The 16233-nt window shown below is 16.3% G+C and overlaps 1 long non-coding RNA gene across 1 annotated transcript in view; it reads right to left on the bottom strand.

Moving 5' to 3' along the window:
* Window positions 1-830: 830 nt before the first annotated feature.
* The window catches only part of LOC138695847 (uncharacterized), a 115783-nt gene continuing 100380 nt past the window's right edge, over window positions 831-16233 (bottom strand). The window contains exon 4 of the long non-coding RNA XR_011331199.1: window positions 831-2482. This is a non-coding gene — a long non-coding RNA (uncharacterized lncRNA). The remainder of the gene's footprint in view (window positions 2483-16233) is intronic.

Raw genomic sequence — 16233 nt, forward strand, 5'->3', positions numbered from 1 at the left:
ATGTTCTATCTTATCTATCTATTCTTTTCTATCTTATCTATCTATTCTGTTCTATCTCATCTATCTATTATGTTCTATCTTATCTATCTATTCTTTTCTATCTTATCTATCTATTCTGTTCTATCTCATCTATCTATTATGTTCTATCTTATCTATCTATTCTTTTCTATCTTATCTATCTATTCTGTTCTATCTCATCTATCTATTATGTTCTATCTTATCTATCTATTCTGTTCTATCTTATCTATCTATTATGTTCTATCTTATCTATCTATTCTGTTCTATCTCATCTATCTATTATGTTGTATCTCATCTATCTATTATGTTCTATCTTATCTATCTATTCTGTTCTATCTTATCTATCTTCCCCCCCCCTCGGTTTCGCCTTTATTTCCAGAGATTAGTGACTGAGTTGTTACTTTATTGTCGAAAATCAAGTTTTGTTCGGGTTCACAATTTGATGCTGGGGTGTCCTAGCTGTGTCAAGAGGGCATACTAAACCGCATCCTAATGCGGATAACGCCATTATTTACGGATATTAGAGACTGATGCTTTTTAGTTTGGCAAGAAAAGAGTGAGGCAAAGATAAGTGCAACGGATTTGTTCGATTTGTTTGGTCATTATTTGTTCGTGCGCTCCTCCCACGTGGAGGGGGATGGGGATCGAGTGTTTAGCAGCTACGTTTATTATCTCTGATTATATACCTGTTATACTCATGTTATCCTACAGGATTCTGACACGGTTAAGGATTAAGATGAGGATTTCTACTTGGTAAATATTTTGAGGTTATTCATAATTTATTAGAAACTGAAGTTTAGTTCACACAAGATTTATTTAAACTGTAAGGCTGGAACTTGAAATACATGAAATTATGATAATTTCTACTCACAGGTAATTGTTGGCTTGATGCCTATATTCATTGGTGACTTTACGTCCACGCCTGATGCCATTGTTACTGCCTTGTCTCGAAGTCCGGCTTTCTGACAATCGAACTGACTGGCTGTCTCCTAACTCTCTGACTGACTACCCACCTTCTGTCGAGATATCGCGGTCTCTATCCTCACTTCCGTCCTATTATGTAAAGTTACTAATTGAGAGATTTTGAATCGGATCTTGCTTTTACCAAATACACGGTTCTGTTACTTAATGCTTCATGATTCATCATTTGTAGGTTTATGGCATAACGCATAGTTTAACCACAGACTAGTGTATACAGTCACGAAGCTCAATACGTAGTAAATATGCATCCATAGATAGTTGCTAAGCACTAGGATCGCTAATATCGCCTCATTACAGACAATGCGAAATAGTACTGGCACAGTGTATTGTTCCTAGCACCCTCACAACACAAGCTTCGTGACTGTATATACTAGACTGTTGGTTAACTCCTGGCTTAACAAATGGCATCAGCTGAGGAACCTCTGTTTAAAACATAAAGAAAAGAAACGCAAGTGATAGTATGGAGATAAAAAACTCAATGACATTTAATATTATACTGGATTACAATACATTATCGGCTTTTCGCCTATATTTTCATTCAATATACATATTAAATAGTACATTATGCAACGAATGCCCGTATGAAAATTATGAAACTCGCTTGCGCTCGTTTCATAAACATACTCGCGTCTTAATTACCATTATAGGCAAGTTTCATACGACTTTTTATGCTCGACATATTTCTAACTTGAAATTATTCATAAGTATTCATGTTATTCTTATCTGACTGGGGAGCGGAACTGACCTTCTGCAATATCTCGTAAATTGTGAGATGTGCGCAGACGCGAAAGTATTAATTTTTTTCTGAGAAACAAATGTCATTGACCTTGATATAATCTAGAGAGTAAAATAAACATTAATCTTGATGTAACCTTGAAATTGATTTACATATTGAAAAACGAGATGACAAATGGAATTTATTTGAATATTATTTATAATTAACGCTAATTATTATAGTAACAGAGCATAAGCTTCTGCGACAGTACTGGATTTCCAGTTTCGCTAGTTGTCTTTCCATTGCATATCCCAGAATAATCGATACTTGCGCTTTCATATTGCTACAATGATGTTTTCTGATTGGTGGAACACCTGAACTTTAATGAGTAGGTGTACTTTAGTGAGGTCCGTTAAAGGGCTGCTACCTGGTGTATAATTACTACATTTTGGCATGGTCGAGCATAAAAAAAATAATAAATTTGCTGCTCTCAGTTCCGTCTGCAAACGTCGCACACTAGTTCCATGAGACAAAACTTGAACTTAAAATATTGAACAAGGAAGTCACACAATGCCTCAAGAATGTTGCGCTTGCAGTTGCAACCTGCGATGTGTCTATGTCGGCAACTGGGGTCATCTCTAGCGTTGCCGGGCCTCCTTGGTCAGTGCTGGTGGATGCAGTAGGCTACTCAGGACATTGACGGACCTCTTCTTGGTTCCAGACGGGGAAACAGGGTCTGCCGGGTACACGTTGACATCTTTGGTGTCCCTGTAAAATGCGTAATACACTTAGAAGAACAAAGTATAGTCCATGCACATTTGGCTACTACGGGCTCGCTCAGTTTTGCTTTATCTCACACAGAGTAGTTCCTTTTAAAAATCTTTTATTTCTGGCAAAATATTCCCTTAAAAAAATCTCATCTTCATTGGACGTACTCAGGTCTAACTGAAAGACTTCATCAATAAACATCATGCTGGGATGCTACAGTTAAAAGGACGGGCCTCTGCGCCGCGTCGTTCTCCTTGTGTGGAGAAATTTTCGTTATGGAAGGTCAAAATGACCATTTTTTGACAATTTGCCGGCCTCTCCCGTCCAAACGCACCGGGATAGAGAGTTGTCGTTTACACTGAAGATAGAGTTCGAGGAGCACTATTCAACGCACTCGTCGGCTTTGTCCTCAGTACACGTACTGCGGAGGTATGGCGGCTAGAATGTCGGCGGAAGGGTGGTCTAAACCTTTCTCATTTTTTCTCGAAAATCAGTTTGTGTTCGCGATTCCCATGTTGAGGCAATCGTGTAAGATGTAAGTCAAGGGGGAATACAGGACCCCATCACATTCCACGCTATCGCCATTATTCCCGGAATTAGAGGCTGAAATATTTTAGGTACACGAAAAATGGGGCTGAAAAGAAGTGCGGAGGATTTTCCCGATATTAGCGGTGAATACTAGTGAACAGAAAAAAATTTGAATTATTAAATGCTGCAAAAAATGTTTTTTGAATTTTTAAAATTTGAAAAATAAAAAATTTCCAATTTTTAAATTTTGAAAAAAAATTGTTTTGAATTTTTAAAATTAAAAAAAAATTGAATTTTTAAATTTTGAAATATTTTTTTTTGAATTTTTAAATTAAAAAAAAAAAATTTTGAATTATCAAATTTTCAAAAAATTATTTTTGAATTTTTAAATTTGGAAAACAATTTTTTCCCAATTAAAATGTTTTTGATATTTATATTTTGAAAAACGAAATTTTTTCAGTTTTTAAATTTTGAATTTTTAAAATTTGAAAAAAAAAATTTTTGAATTTTTAAATTTGGAAAAAAAAATTTCAATTTTTTAAATTTAAATTTTTAAAAATTTTTTGAATTTTTTAAATTTTCAAAAAATTTTTTTTTTAATTTTCTAATTCTGAAAAAGAAATTTTGTATTTTTAAATATTGAAAAAAATTTTTTGAATTATTAAATTTTGAAAAAAAAAATGGTTTGAATTTTTAAATTTTGAAAAAATTTTTTTAAATTTTGAAAAAAAAATTTTTAATTTTAAATTATGAAAAAAAATTTGAATTTTTAAAATTAAAAAAAAAAATTTTTTGAATTTTTAAATTTTGAAAAAATATTTTTTGAATTATGAAATTTGGGAAAAAAATTTTTTTGAATTTTAAGTTTGAAAAAAATCATTCCTTTTGAAATTTAAAAAAAAATTTTTTTGAATTTTCAAATTTGGAAATTAAAATTTAAAAAAAAATTTTGAATTTTTAAAGTTTGAAAAAAAATGAATTTTTAAATTTTCAAAAATTTGTTTTTATTTTTTTAATTCTGAAAAAGAAATTTTGTGAATTTTTTAAATTTTGAAAAAAATTATTAAATTAAAAAAAAATCTTTTTTGAATTTTTAAATTTTGAATATTTTTTTTTTAATTTTTAAATTATGAAAAAATTTCTTTTTGAATTTTGAAATTTGGAAAAAAATTTTTTTTGAATTAAATTTGGAAAAAATTTTTGTTGAATTTTCAAATTTGGAAATTTAAATTATGAAAAAAATTTGAATTCTTTAATTTTGCAAAAAAAATTTAGAATTTTTAAACTTTGAAATTTTTTTTTTGAATTTTGAAATTTCTAAAATAAATTTTTTTTAATAATTAAATTTGGAAAAAATAATTGTTCAATTTTGAAATTTGGAAAAATTTCTTTTAATTGTTAAATTTTGAAAAAGCATTTTTGAATTATTGAATTTAAAAAAAAATTTGAATTTTTAAATTTAGAAAAAAAATTCTTTTTGAATTTTTAAATTTTGAAAAAAGAAATTTTTTGAATTTTTAAATTTGTGAAAAAAATTTGAATTTTTTAATTTTGAAATTTTTTTAATTTTTAAATTTTCAAAAAAGAAATTTTTTGAATTTTTAAATTTTGAAAAAAAATTAATTCTGAAAAAACAATTTTAGTATATTTAAATTTTGCAGAAAAATATTTTTTGAATTTTTAAAATTTGAAAAAATATTTCCAATTTTTAAATTTTGAAAACAAATTTTTGAATTTTTAAATTTTGAAAAAAAATTGAATTATGAAATTTTCAAAAAATTATTTTTGAATTTTTAAATTTGGAAAAAAAAATTTTCCCCATTTTTAAATTTTGAAACTAAAATGTTTTTGAAATTTTAAATTTTGAAAAACGAAATTTTTTAAATTTTTAAATATTGAATTTTTAAATTTTGAAATAAATTCGAATTATTTAATTTTGAAAAAATTTTGAATTTTGGAAAACAGAAATGCTTTTTAAAATTTTAAATTTTGAAAAAAATTTTTTTTGAATTTTTAAATAAAAAAAAATGTTTTTGAATTTTTTAATTCTGAAAAATAAATTTTGTATTTTTAAATATAGAAAAAAATATATTGAATTAAAAATTTGGAAAAAAAAAAGTTTTGAATTTCTAAATTTTGAAGAAAAATTGGTTTGAATGTTTAAATTTTGAGAAAGAAAATTTTTTTAATTTTTAAATTTTGAAAAAAGATTTTGAATTTTTTAATTTTGAAAAAACAATTTTTGTATATTTAAATCTTGCAAAAAAATATTTTTTCCATTGTTAAAGTTTGAAAAAAAATTCTTCCAATTTTGAAAAATAAATTTTTGAATTTTTAAATTTTGAAAAAAATTGTTTTTTGTTGAAAATTAAAAAAAAAATTTTCCAACTTTCAAAATTCAAAAATTTTCTTTTGAAAATTTAAACATTTAAAAAAATTTTTTCAGAATTTAAAAATTCAAAAATATTTTATTTTCCAAATTTAAAAATTCAAAAATAATTTTGTAAACTTTGATAATTAAAAAAATTTTTTTTAATTTTAAAAATTCAAAAAATTTTCCCAAATTTCAAAATTAAATTTTTTATTCAAAATTTTAAAACTCAAAAAATTTTTCAAAATTAAAAAATTCAAAATTTTTTTCAAAATATTAATTTCGAAATTTGAAAATTCAAAAAAAAATATTTTCCCAAATTTCAAAATTCAAAATTTTTTTCATAACTTTAAAACTCAAAAAAAATTTTCAAAATTAAAAAATTCAAAATATTTTTCAAAATATTAATTTCGAAATTGAAAATTCAAAAAAGAGTTTTTCCAAATTTCAAACTTAATAAATTTCTTTTCCGAATTTAAAAAGTGAAAAAAAACATTTTTCCAAAATTTCAAAATTTAAAATTCAAAAAATTTTATTTTCAAAATTTAAAAATTCAAATGTTTTAAAATTTAAAAATTAAGTTTTTTTTTCAAAATTTAAAAAATTCAATTTTTTCAAAATTTAAAAATTCAAAACTTTTTTTCAAAATATAAAAAATTCACATTTTTATTCAAAATTTAAAAATTATTTTTTTTTCGAATTTAAAAAGAAATTCAAAATTTCTTTTACAGAATTAAAAAATTAAAAAATTTTTGTTTTGAAAATTTAAAAATCCAAAATTTTTTTTTTCAAAATTTAAAAATTCAAAATTTTCTTCAAAATTTTAATTTCCAAATTTCAAAATTCAAAAAAATTTCCTACTTTCAAAATTCAAAAAATTTTATTTTCAAAATTTAAAAATTCAAAAAATTTTTTTTCAAAATTTGAAACTTCAAAAAATTTGGTTATTTAAAATTTAAAAAACATTTTATTTTCCAAATTTAAAAATTAAAAAAAACTTTTTTTATTTAAAAAAATCAAAAAATTTTTTTTTTTTGAAAATTTAAAAATTCAAATTTCATAATTTTTTTTTCAAAATTTAATAATTCAAATTTTTTTTCGAAGTTTAGAAAATATAAAATTTATTTTTCAGAATTAAAAAATAAAAAGAAAATTTGGAAAATTAGATATTCAAAATTTTTTTTCAAAATTTAAAAATTCAGATATTTTGATTTCAAAACTTAAAAATTCAATACTTTTTTTTTCAAAATTTAATAGTTCGAATTTTTTCTTTCATAATTAAAAAATTAAAAAAATTCCTTTTTTTTAAATTAGAAAGAGTTTTTTTTTGAAAATTAAAAAATTCATAATTTTTTCAAAATATTAATTTCGAAATTTGAAAATTCAAAAAAAAATTTTTCCAAATTTCAAACTTAATAGTAAATTTCTTTTCCTAATTTAAAAAGTCAAAAAAAAATTTTTCCAAATTTCTGACTTAATAAATTTGTTTTCCTAGTTTAAAAATTCAAAATAAATTTTTTCCCAAATTTCAAAATTCAAAAATTTTTTTTTCAAAATTTAAAATTCAAAAAATTTTTTTTTTAAATTTAAAAATTCAAATTAAAAAATTTTTTTTTTTCTTCAAAATTTGAAAAATTCCATTTTTCCAAAATTTAAAATTTCAAAACTTTTCTTTTTCAAAATTTTAAAAATTCACTTTTTTTCAAAATCTAAAAATTCAATTTTTTTTTCAAATTTAAAAAAATTCAAAATTTGTTTTACAGGATTTAAAAATACAATTTTTTTTTTAAATTTAAAAATTCAAAATTTTCTTCAAAATTTTAATTTCCTAATTTCAAAATTAAAAAAAAAAAATTTCGTACTTTCAAAATTCAAAAAAATTTTTTTCAAAATTTAAAAATTCAAAATTTTTTTTCCAAATTTCAAAATTCAAAAATTTTTTTTTTTTAAATTTAAAAATTCAAAATTTTAATTTCCAAATTTCAAAATTAAAAAAAAAAAAATTTTTCGTACTTTCAAAATTCAAAAAATTTTTTTTTCAAAATTAAAAAATTCAAAAAAATTTTTTTCAAAATTTAAAACTTCACAAAATTTCGTTTTTTTCCAAAATTAAAAATTCAAATTTTTTTTTCAAAATTTAAAATTCAAAAAAATTTTTCTTCAAAATTTAAAAATACAAATTTTTTAATATTTAAAATGTTTTTTTTTTCAACATTTTAAAAATTCAATTTTTTACAAAATTTGAAAATTAAATTTTTCAAAATTTTTAAAATTCTCTTTTTTTTCAAAATTTAAAAATTCAAAATTTACTTCAAAATTTTAATTTCCAAATTTCAAAATTCAAAAAAAAAAAAATGTTCCTACTTTCAAAATTCAAAAATTTTTTTTTCAAAAATTAAAAATTCAGAAATTTTTTTTTCAAAACTTAAAATTTGAAAAACATTTTATTTTCCAAATTTAAAAATTGAAAAAATTTTTTTTTCCAAAATTCAAAATTCAAAATTTTTTTTTTCAAAATTTAAAAATTCAAAATTTACTTCAAAATTTTAATTTCCAAATTTCAAAATTCAAAAAAAAATGTTCCTACTTTCAAAATTCAAAATTTTTTTTTTCAAAAATTCAAAATTCAGAAATTTTTTTTTCAAAACTTAAAATTTGAAAAACATTTTATTTTCCAAATTTAAAAATTGAAAAAATTTTTTTTTCCAAAATTCAAAATTCAAAAATTTTTTTCTCAAAATTTAAAATTCAAAAAATTTCGTTTTTTAAAATTTAAAATTTCAAAAACATTTTATTTTCCAAATTTAAAAATTCAAAAAAATTTTTTTTCCAAAATTAAAAATTCAAAATTTTTTTTTCAAAATTTCAAAATTCAAAAATTTTTTTTTCAAAATTTCAAAATTCAAAATTTTTTTTCAAAATTTAAAATTTCAAAAAAATTTTTTTTCCAAAATTAAAAATTCAATTTTTTTTTTCAAAATTTCAAAATTCAAAAATTTTTTTTTTCAAAATTTAAATTTAAAAATTCAAAAAATTTCGTTTTTCCAAATTTAAAAATTCAAAAATTTTTTTTTTCCAAAATTAAAAATTCAAAATTTTTTTTTCAAAATTTCAAAATTCAAAATTTTTTTTCACAAAATTTAAAATTTCAAAAAATTTTTTTTTCCAAAAATAAAAATTCAATTTTTTTTTTTAAATTTAAAAAATACAATATTTCTTTTTCAGAATTAAAAAATAAAAAGAAAATTTTGAAAATTAGATATTCAAAATTTTGTTTCAAAATTTAATAATTCAAATTTTATTTTAAAAAATTGAATAATTAAAAAAATTTCTTTTTTAAAATTAAAATTTTTTTTTCAAAAATAAAAAATTCAAAATTTCTTTTAAAGAATTTAAAAATTCAAAATTTTTTTTTTTGAAAATTTAAAAATTCAAAATTTTAATTTCCAAATTTCAAAATTAAAAAAAAAAAAATTACGTACTTTCAAAATTCAAAAATATTTCTTTCAAAATTTCAAAATTCAAAAATTTTTTTTCAGAATTTAAAATTCAAAAAATTTTTTCTTCAAAATTTAAAAATTCAAATTTTTTAATATTTAAAATGTTTTTTTTTCAAAATTTTAAAAATTCAATTTTTTACAAAATTTGAAAATTAAATTTTTCAAAATTTTTAAAATTCTCTTTTTTTTCAAAATTTAAAATTAAATGTTTTTTCAAATTTAAAAAAAAATTCAATATTTCTTTTGCAGAATTAATAAACAAAAAGAAAATTTGGAAAATTAGATATTCAAAATTTTTTTTTCAAAATTTAATAATTCGAAATTTTTTTTCTCAAAATTGAATAATTAAAATAATTTCTTTTTTAAAATTAAAATTTTTTTTTCAAAATTAAAAAATTCAAAATTTTTTCCCGAATTTCAAAATTCAAATTTTTTTGTTAAAATTTTAAAACTCAAAAAATTTTTTAAAATTAAAAAATTCAAAATATTTTTCAAAATATTAATTTCGAAATTTGAAAATTGAAAAAAATATTTTCCAAATTTCAAACTTAATAATAAATTTCTTTTCCTAATTTAAAATTTCAAAAAAAAATTTTTTCCCAAATTTCAAAATTCAAAAATTTTTTTTTTAAATTTCAAAATTCAGAAAATTTTTTTTTCAAAATTTAAAATTCAAAAATTTTCGTTTTCAAAATTTCAAAATGCAAAAATTTTTTTTTCAAATTTTAAAAATTCAAAACATTTTTTTCTTCAAAATTTAAAAAATGCACTTTCTTTTCAAAATTTAAAAATTAAATTTTTTTCAAATTTAAAAAAAATTCAAAATGTCTTTTACACAATTTAAAAATTCCTTTTTTTTTTAATGTAAAAATCCAAAAATTTTTTTTTCAAAATTTAAAAATTCAAAATTTTTTTCAAAATTTTAAATTCCAAATTTCAGAATTAAAAAAAAAAATTTCCTACTTTCAAAATTCAAAAAATTTTTTTTCAAAATTTAAAATTTCAAAAAACAAAAACATTTTATTTTCCAAATTTAAAAATTCAAAAAAATTTTTTTTCCAAAATTTAAAATTCAAAAATTTTTTTTTTCAAAATTTAAAAATTCAAATTTTTTAAAATTAAAAAATTGTTTTTTTTTTTCAAAATTTTAAAAATTAATTTTTTACAAAATTTGAAAATTGAATTTTTCAAAATTTTAAAAATTCTCTTTTTTTTCAAAATTTAAAAATTCAATATTTCTTTTGAAGAATTTAAAATTTGAAAATTTTTTTTTTGAAAATTTAAAAATCCAAAATTTTTTTTTTCAAAATTTAAAAATTCAAAATTTTCTTCAAAATTTTAATTTCCAAATTTCAAAATTCAAAAGAAATAATTTTCCTACATTCAAAATTCAAAAAAAAATTTTTCAAAATTTCAAAATTCAAAAATTGTTTTTCAAAATTTAAAATTCAAAAATTTTTGTTTTCAAAATTTCAAAAATTCAAAAATTTTTTTTTCAAAATTTAAAATTCAAAAATTTTTTTTTTTTCAAAATTTAAAAATTCAAATTTTTTAAATATAAATATAAATTTTTTTTTCAAAATTTAGAAATTCAAAATTTTTTTTTTCAAAATTTAAAAATTAAAATTTCAAAATCTTAAATTCCAAATTTCAAAATTTAAAAAAAAAAATATCCTACTTTCAAAATTCAAAAAATTTTTTTTCAAAATTTAAAATTTCAAAAAACAAAAACATTTTATTTTCGAAATTTAAAAATTCAAAAAATTTTTTTTTCCAAAATTTGAAAATTCAAATTTTTTTTTCAAAATTTCAAAATTCACAAATTTTTTTTTTAAATTTAAAATTCAAAAAATTATTTTTCAAAATTTAAAAATTCAAATTTTTTAAAATTTAAAATTGATTCTTTTTTCAAAATTTTAAAAATTCAATTTTTTACAAAATTTGAAATTTGAATTTTTCAAAATTTTAAAAATTCTCATTTTTTTCAAATTTAAAAAAATTCAATATTTCTTTCACAAAATTTAAAAATTTTTTTTTTGAAAATTTAAAAATCCAAAATTTTTTTTTTCAAAATTTAAAAATTCAAAATTTTCTTCAAAATTTTAATTTCCAAATTTCAAAATTCAAAAGAAATAATTTTCCTACTTTCAAAATTCAAAAAAAATTTTTTCAAAATTTAAAACTTCAAAAAATTTCGTTTTTCAAAATTTAAAATTTGAAAAACATTTTATTTTCCAAATTTAAAACTTGAAATTTTTTTTTTTTTAAATTAAAAATTCAAAATTTTTTTTCAAAATTTCAAAATTCAACAATTTTTTTTCAAAATTTAAAACTCAAAAAATTTCGTTTTTCAAAATTTAAAATTTCAAAAACATTTTATTTTCCAAATTCATAAATACAAAAAAATTTTTTTTAATTAAAAAAAATAAAAAAAATTTTCAAAATTTTAAGAATTCTTTTCTTTTCAAAATTAATTTTTTTTTGAAAATTTAAAAATTCAAATTTTTTTCAAAATTTAAAAATTCAAAATATTTTATTTTACAAATTTAAAAATTCAAAAAAAAAAATTTTTTCAAAATTTCAAAATTCAAAATCTTTTTTTTCAAAATTTTAAAACTCAAAAAGATTTTCAAATTAAAAATCAAATTTTTTCAAAATATTAATTTCGAAATTTGAAAGTTCAAAAAAATAATTTTCCAAATTTCTGACTATAAATTTCTTTTCCTAGTTTAAAAATTCAAAAAGAAATTTTTTCCCAAATTTCAAAATTAAAAATTTTTTTTTCAAAATTTCAAAATTCAAAATTTTTTTTCAAAATTTAAAATTCAAATTTTTTAAATTTAAAAATTAAGATTTTTCTTCAAAATTTTAAAAATTCACTTTTCTTCAAATTCTAAAAATTCAATTTTTTTTCAAATTTAAAAAAATTCAAAATTTCTTTTACAGAATTTAAAAATTCAAAATTTTTTTTTTTTGAAAATTTAAAAATTCAAAATTTTCTTCAAAATTTTAATTTCCAAATTTCAAAATTCAAAAAAAAAAAATTTCGTACTTTCAAAAATTTTTTCCAAAATATAAAACTTCAAAAAATTTCGTTTTTCCAAATTTAAAAATTCAAAAAAAATTTTTTTTTCCAAAATTAAAAATTCAAAATTTTTTTTTCAAAATTTCAAAATTCTTTACCTAGTTTAAATATTCAAAAAAAATTTTCCCAAATTTCAAAATTCAAATTTTTTTTTCAAAATTTAAAAATTCAAAAAAATTTTTTTCAAAATTTAAAACTTCGAAAAATTTCGTTTTTCCAAATTTCAAAATTCAAAATCTTTTTTTTCAAAATTTTAAAACTCAAAAAAATTTTCAAAATAAAAAAATTCAAATTTTTTTCAAAATATTAATTTCGAAATTTGAAAATTAAAAAAAAAATTTTCCAAATTTCTGACTTAATAAATTTCTTTTCCTAGTTTAAAAATTCAAAAAGAAATTTTTTCCCAAATTTCAAAAATCAAAATTTTTTTTTTTCAAAATTTCAAAATTCAAAATTTTTTTTTCAAAATTTAAAATTCAAAAAATTTTTTTTCAAATTTTAAAGTTTCAAATTTTTTAAATTTAAAAATTAAGATTTTTCTTCAAAATTTTAAAAATTCAATTTTTCCAAAATTTAAAATTTCAAAACTTTTTTTTTTCAAAATTTTAAAACTTCACTTTTTTTCAAAATCTAAAAATTCAATTTTTTTTTCAAATTTAAAAAAATTCAAAACTTGTTTTACAGAATTTAAAAATTCAATTTTTTTTTTTATATTTAAAAATTCAAAATTTTCTTCAAAATTTTAATTTCCAAATTTCAAAATTCAAAAAAAAAAAATTTTCCTACTTTCAAAATTCAAAAAATTTTTTTTCAAATTTTAAAAATTCAAATTTTTTAAATTTAAAAATTAAGATTTTTCTTCAAAATTTTAAAAATTCAATTTTTCCAAAATTTAAAATTTTAAAACTTTTTTTTTTCAAAATTTTAAAAATTCACTTTTTTTCAAAATCTAAAAATTCAATAATCTAAAATTTCAATTTTTTTTCAAATTTAAAAAAATTCAAAATTTGTTTTACAGAATTTAAAAATTCAATTTTTTTTTGAAAATTTAAAAATTCAAAATTTTCTTCAAAATTTTAATTTCCAAATTTCATAATTCAAAAAAAAAAAATTTTCCTTTTTTCAAAATTCAAAAAAATTTTTTTCAAAATTTAAAAATTCAAAAAAATTTTTTTCAAAATTTAAAACTTCAAAAAATTTCGTTTTTCCAAATTTAAAAATTCAAAAAAATTTTTTCTTCAAAATTTAAAAATTCAAATTTTTTAATATTTTAAATATGTTTTTTTTCCAAAATTTTAAAAATTCAATTTTTTACAAAATTTGAAAATTAAATTTTTCAAAATCTTTAAAATTCTCTTTTTTTTTCAAAATTTAAAAATTAAATTTTTTTTTTCAAATTTAAAAAAAATTCAATATTTCTTTTGAAAATTTAAAAATCCAAAAATTCAAAATATTTTCAAAATTTTAATTCCAAATATGAAAATTAAAAAAAAAAATTTTCCAACTTTCAAAATTCAACAATTTTTTTTTCCAAATTTAAAATTCAAAAAAATTTTTTCCAAAATTTAAAATTTCAAAAAATTTTGTTTTTCAAAATTTCAAATTTCAAAAATATTTTATTTTACAAATTTAAAAATAAAAAAAAAATTTTTTTCCAAATTTCAAAAGATTTTCAAATTAAAAATCAAATTTTTTCAAAATATTAATTTCGAAATTTGAAAGTTCAAAAAAATAATTTTTCAAATTTCTGACAATAAATTTCTTTTCCTAGTTTAAAAATTCAAAAAGAAATTTTTTCCCAAATTTCAAAATTCAAAATTTTTTTTTTCAAAATTTCAAAATTCAAAATTTTTTTTTCAAAATTTAAAATTCAAAAAATTTTTTTTCAAAATTTAAAAATTCAAATTTTTTAAATTTAAAAATTAAGATTTTTCTTCAAAATTTTAAAAATTCAATTTTTCCAAAATTTAAAATTTCAAAACTTTTTTTTTCAAAATTTTAAAAATTCACTTTTTTTCAAAATCTAAAAATTCAATTTTTTTTTCAAATTTAAAAAAATTCAAAACTTGTTTTACAGAATTTAAAAATTCAATTTTTTTTTATATTTAAAAATTCAAAATTTTCTTCAAAATTTTAATTTCCAAATTTCAAAATTCAAAAAAAAAAAAATTTTCCTACTTTCAAAATTCAAAAAAATTTTTTTCAAAATTTAAAAATTCAAAAAAAATTTTTCAAAATTTAAAACTTCAAAAAATTTCGTTTTTCCAAATTTAAAAATTGAAAAAAATTTTTTTTCCATAATTAAAAATTCTAAATTTTTTTTTCAAAATTGAAAAATTGAAATTTTTTAAAATTTAAAAACTGTTTTCTTTTTCAAAATTTTAAAAATTCAATTTTTCCAAAATTTAAAATTTTAAAACTTTTTTTTTTCAAAATTTTAAAAATTCACTTTTTTTCAAAATCTAAAAATTCAATAATCTAAAAATTCAATTTTTTTTCAAATATAAAAAATTCAAAATTTGTTTCACAGAATTTAAAAATTCAATTTTTTTTTGAAAATTTAAAAATTCAAAATTTTCTTCAAAATTTTAATTTCCAAATTTCAAAATTCAAAAAAAAAAAAATTTTCCTACTTTCAAAATTCAAAAAAATTTTTTTCAAAATTTAAAAATTCAAAAAATTTTTTTTCAAAATTAAAAACTTCAAAAAATTTCGTTTTTCCAAATTTAAAAATTCAAAAAAATTTTTTTTCCAAAATTAAAAATTCAAAATTTTTTTTCAAAATTTAAAAATTCAAAAATTTTTTTTCAACATTTAAAATTCAAAAAATTTTTTCTTCAAAATTTAAAAAATTCAAATTTTTTAATATTTTAAATGTTTTTTTTTTCAAAATTTTAAAAATTCAATTTTTTACAAAATTTGAAATTAAATTTTTCAAAATTTTTAAAATTCTCTTTTTTTTCAAAATTTAAAAATTAAATGTTTTTTTTCAAATTTAAAAAAATTCAATATTTCTTTTGAAAATTTAAAAATTCAAAAATTCAAAATATTTTGAAAATTTTGATTCCAAATATGAAAATTAAAAAAAAAAATTTTCCAACTTTCAAAATTCAACAATTTTTTTTTCCAAATTTAAAAATTCAAAAAAATTTTTTCCAAAATTTAAAATTTCAAAAAATTTTGTTTTTCAAAATTTGAAATTTCAAAAATATTTTATTTTACAAATTTAAAAATAAAAAAAAAATTTTTTTCCAAATTTCAAAATTTTTTTTTTTGAAAATTTAAAATCCAAAATTTTTTTTTCAAAATTTAAAAATTCAAAATTTACTTCAAAATTTTAATTTCCAAATTTCAAAATTCAAAAAAAAAAAATGTTCCTACTTTCAAAATTCAAAATTTTTTTTTTCAAAATTTCAAAATTCAGAAATTTTTTTTTCAAAATTTAAAATTTGAAAAACATTTTATTTTCCAAATTTAAAAATTGAAAAAAATTTTTTTTCCAAAATTCAAAATTCAAAAATTTTTTTTTCAAAATTTAAAATTCAAAAAATTTCGTTTTTCAAAATTTAAAATTTCAAAAACATTTTATTTCCCAAATTTAAAAATTCAAAAAAAATTTTTTTCCAAAATTAAAAATTCAAAATTTTTTTTTCAAAATTTCAAAATTCAAAAATTTTTTTTTCAAAATTTCAAAATTCAAAATTTTTTTTCAAAATTTAAATTTTCAAAAAAATTTTTTTTCCAAAATTAAAAATTCAATTTTTTTTTCAAAATTTCAAAATTCAAAAATTTTTTTTTTTCAAAATTTAATTTAAAACTTCAAAAAATTTCGTTTTTCCAAATTTAAAAATTCAAAAATTTTTTTTTTCCAAAATTAAAAATTCAAATTTTTTTTTTCAAAATTTCAAAATTCAAAATTTTTTTTTTCAAAATTTCAAAATTCAAAATTTTTTTTCAAAATTTAAAATTTCAAAAAAATAAAAATTCAACTTTTTTTTTTTAATTTAAAAAATACAATATTTCTTTTTCAGAATTAAAAAATAAAAAGAAAATTAAAAAATTAGATATTCAAAATTTTTTTTCAAAATTTAATAATTCGAATTTTTTTTTTTCAAAATTGAATAATTAAAAAAATTTCTTTTTTGAAATTAAAATTTTTTTTTTCAAAATTAAAAAATTCAAAATTTTTTCCCGAATTTCAAAATTCAAATTTTTTTGTTAAAATTTTAAAACTCAAAAAATTTTTTAAAATTAAAAAATTCAAAAT

Source organism: Periplaneta americana, chromosome 3 (genome assembly GCF_040183065.1).
Source record: "Periplaneta americana isolate PAMFEO1 chromosome 3, P.americana_PAMFEO1_priV1, whole genome shotgun sequence".
Taxonomy (NCBI): domain Eukaryota; kingdom Metazoa; phylum Arthropoda; class Insecta; order Blattodea; family Blattidae; genus Periplaneta; species Periplaneta americana.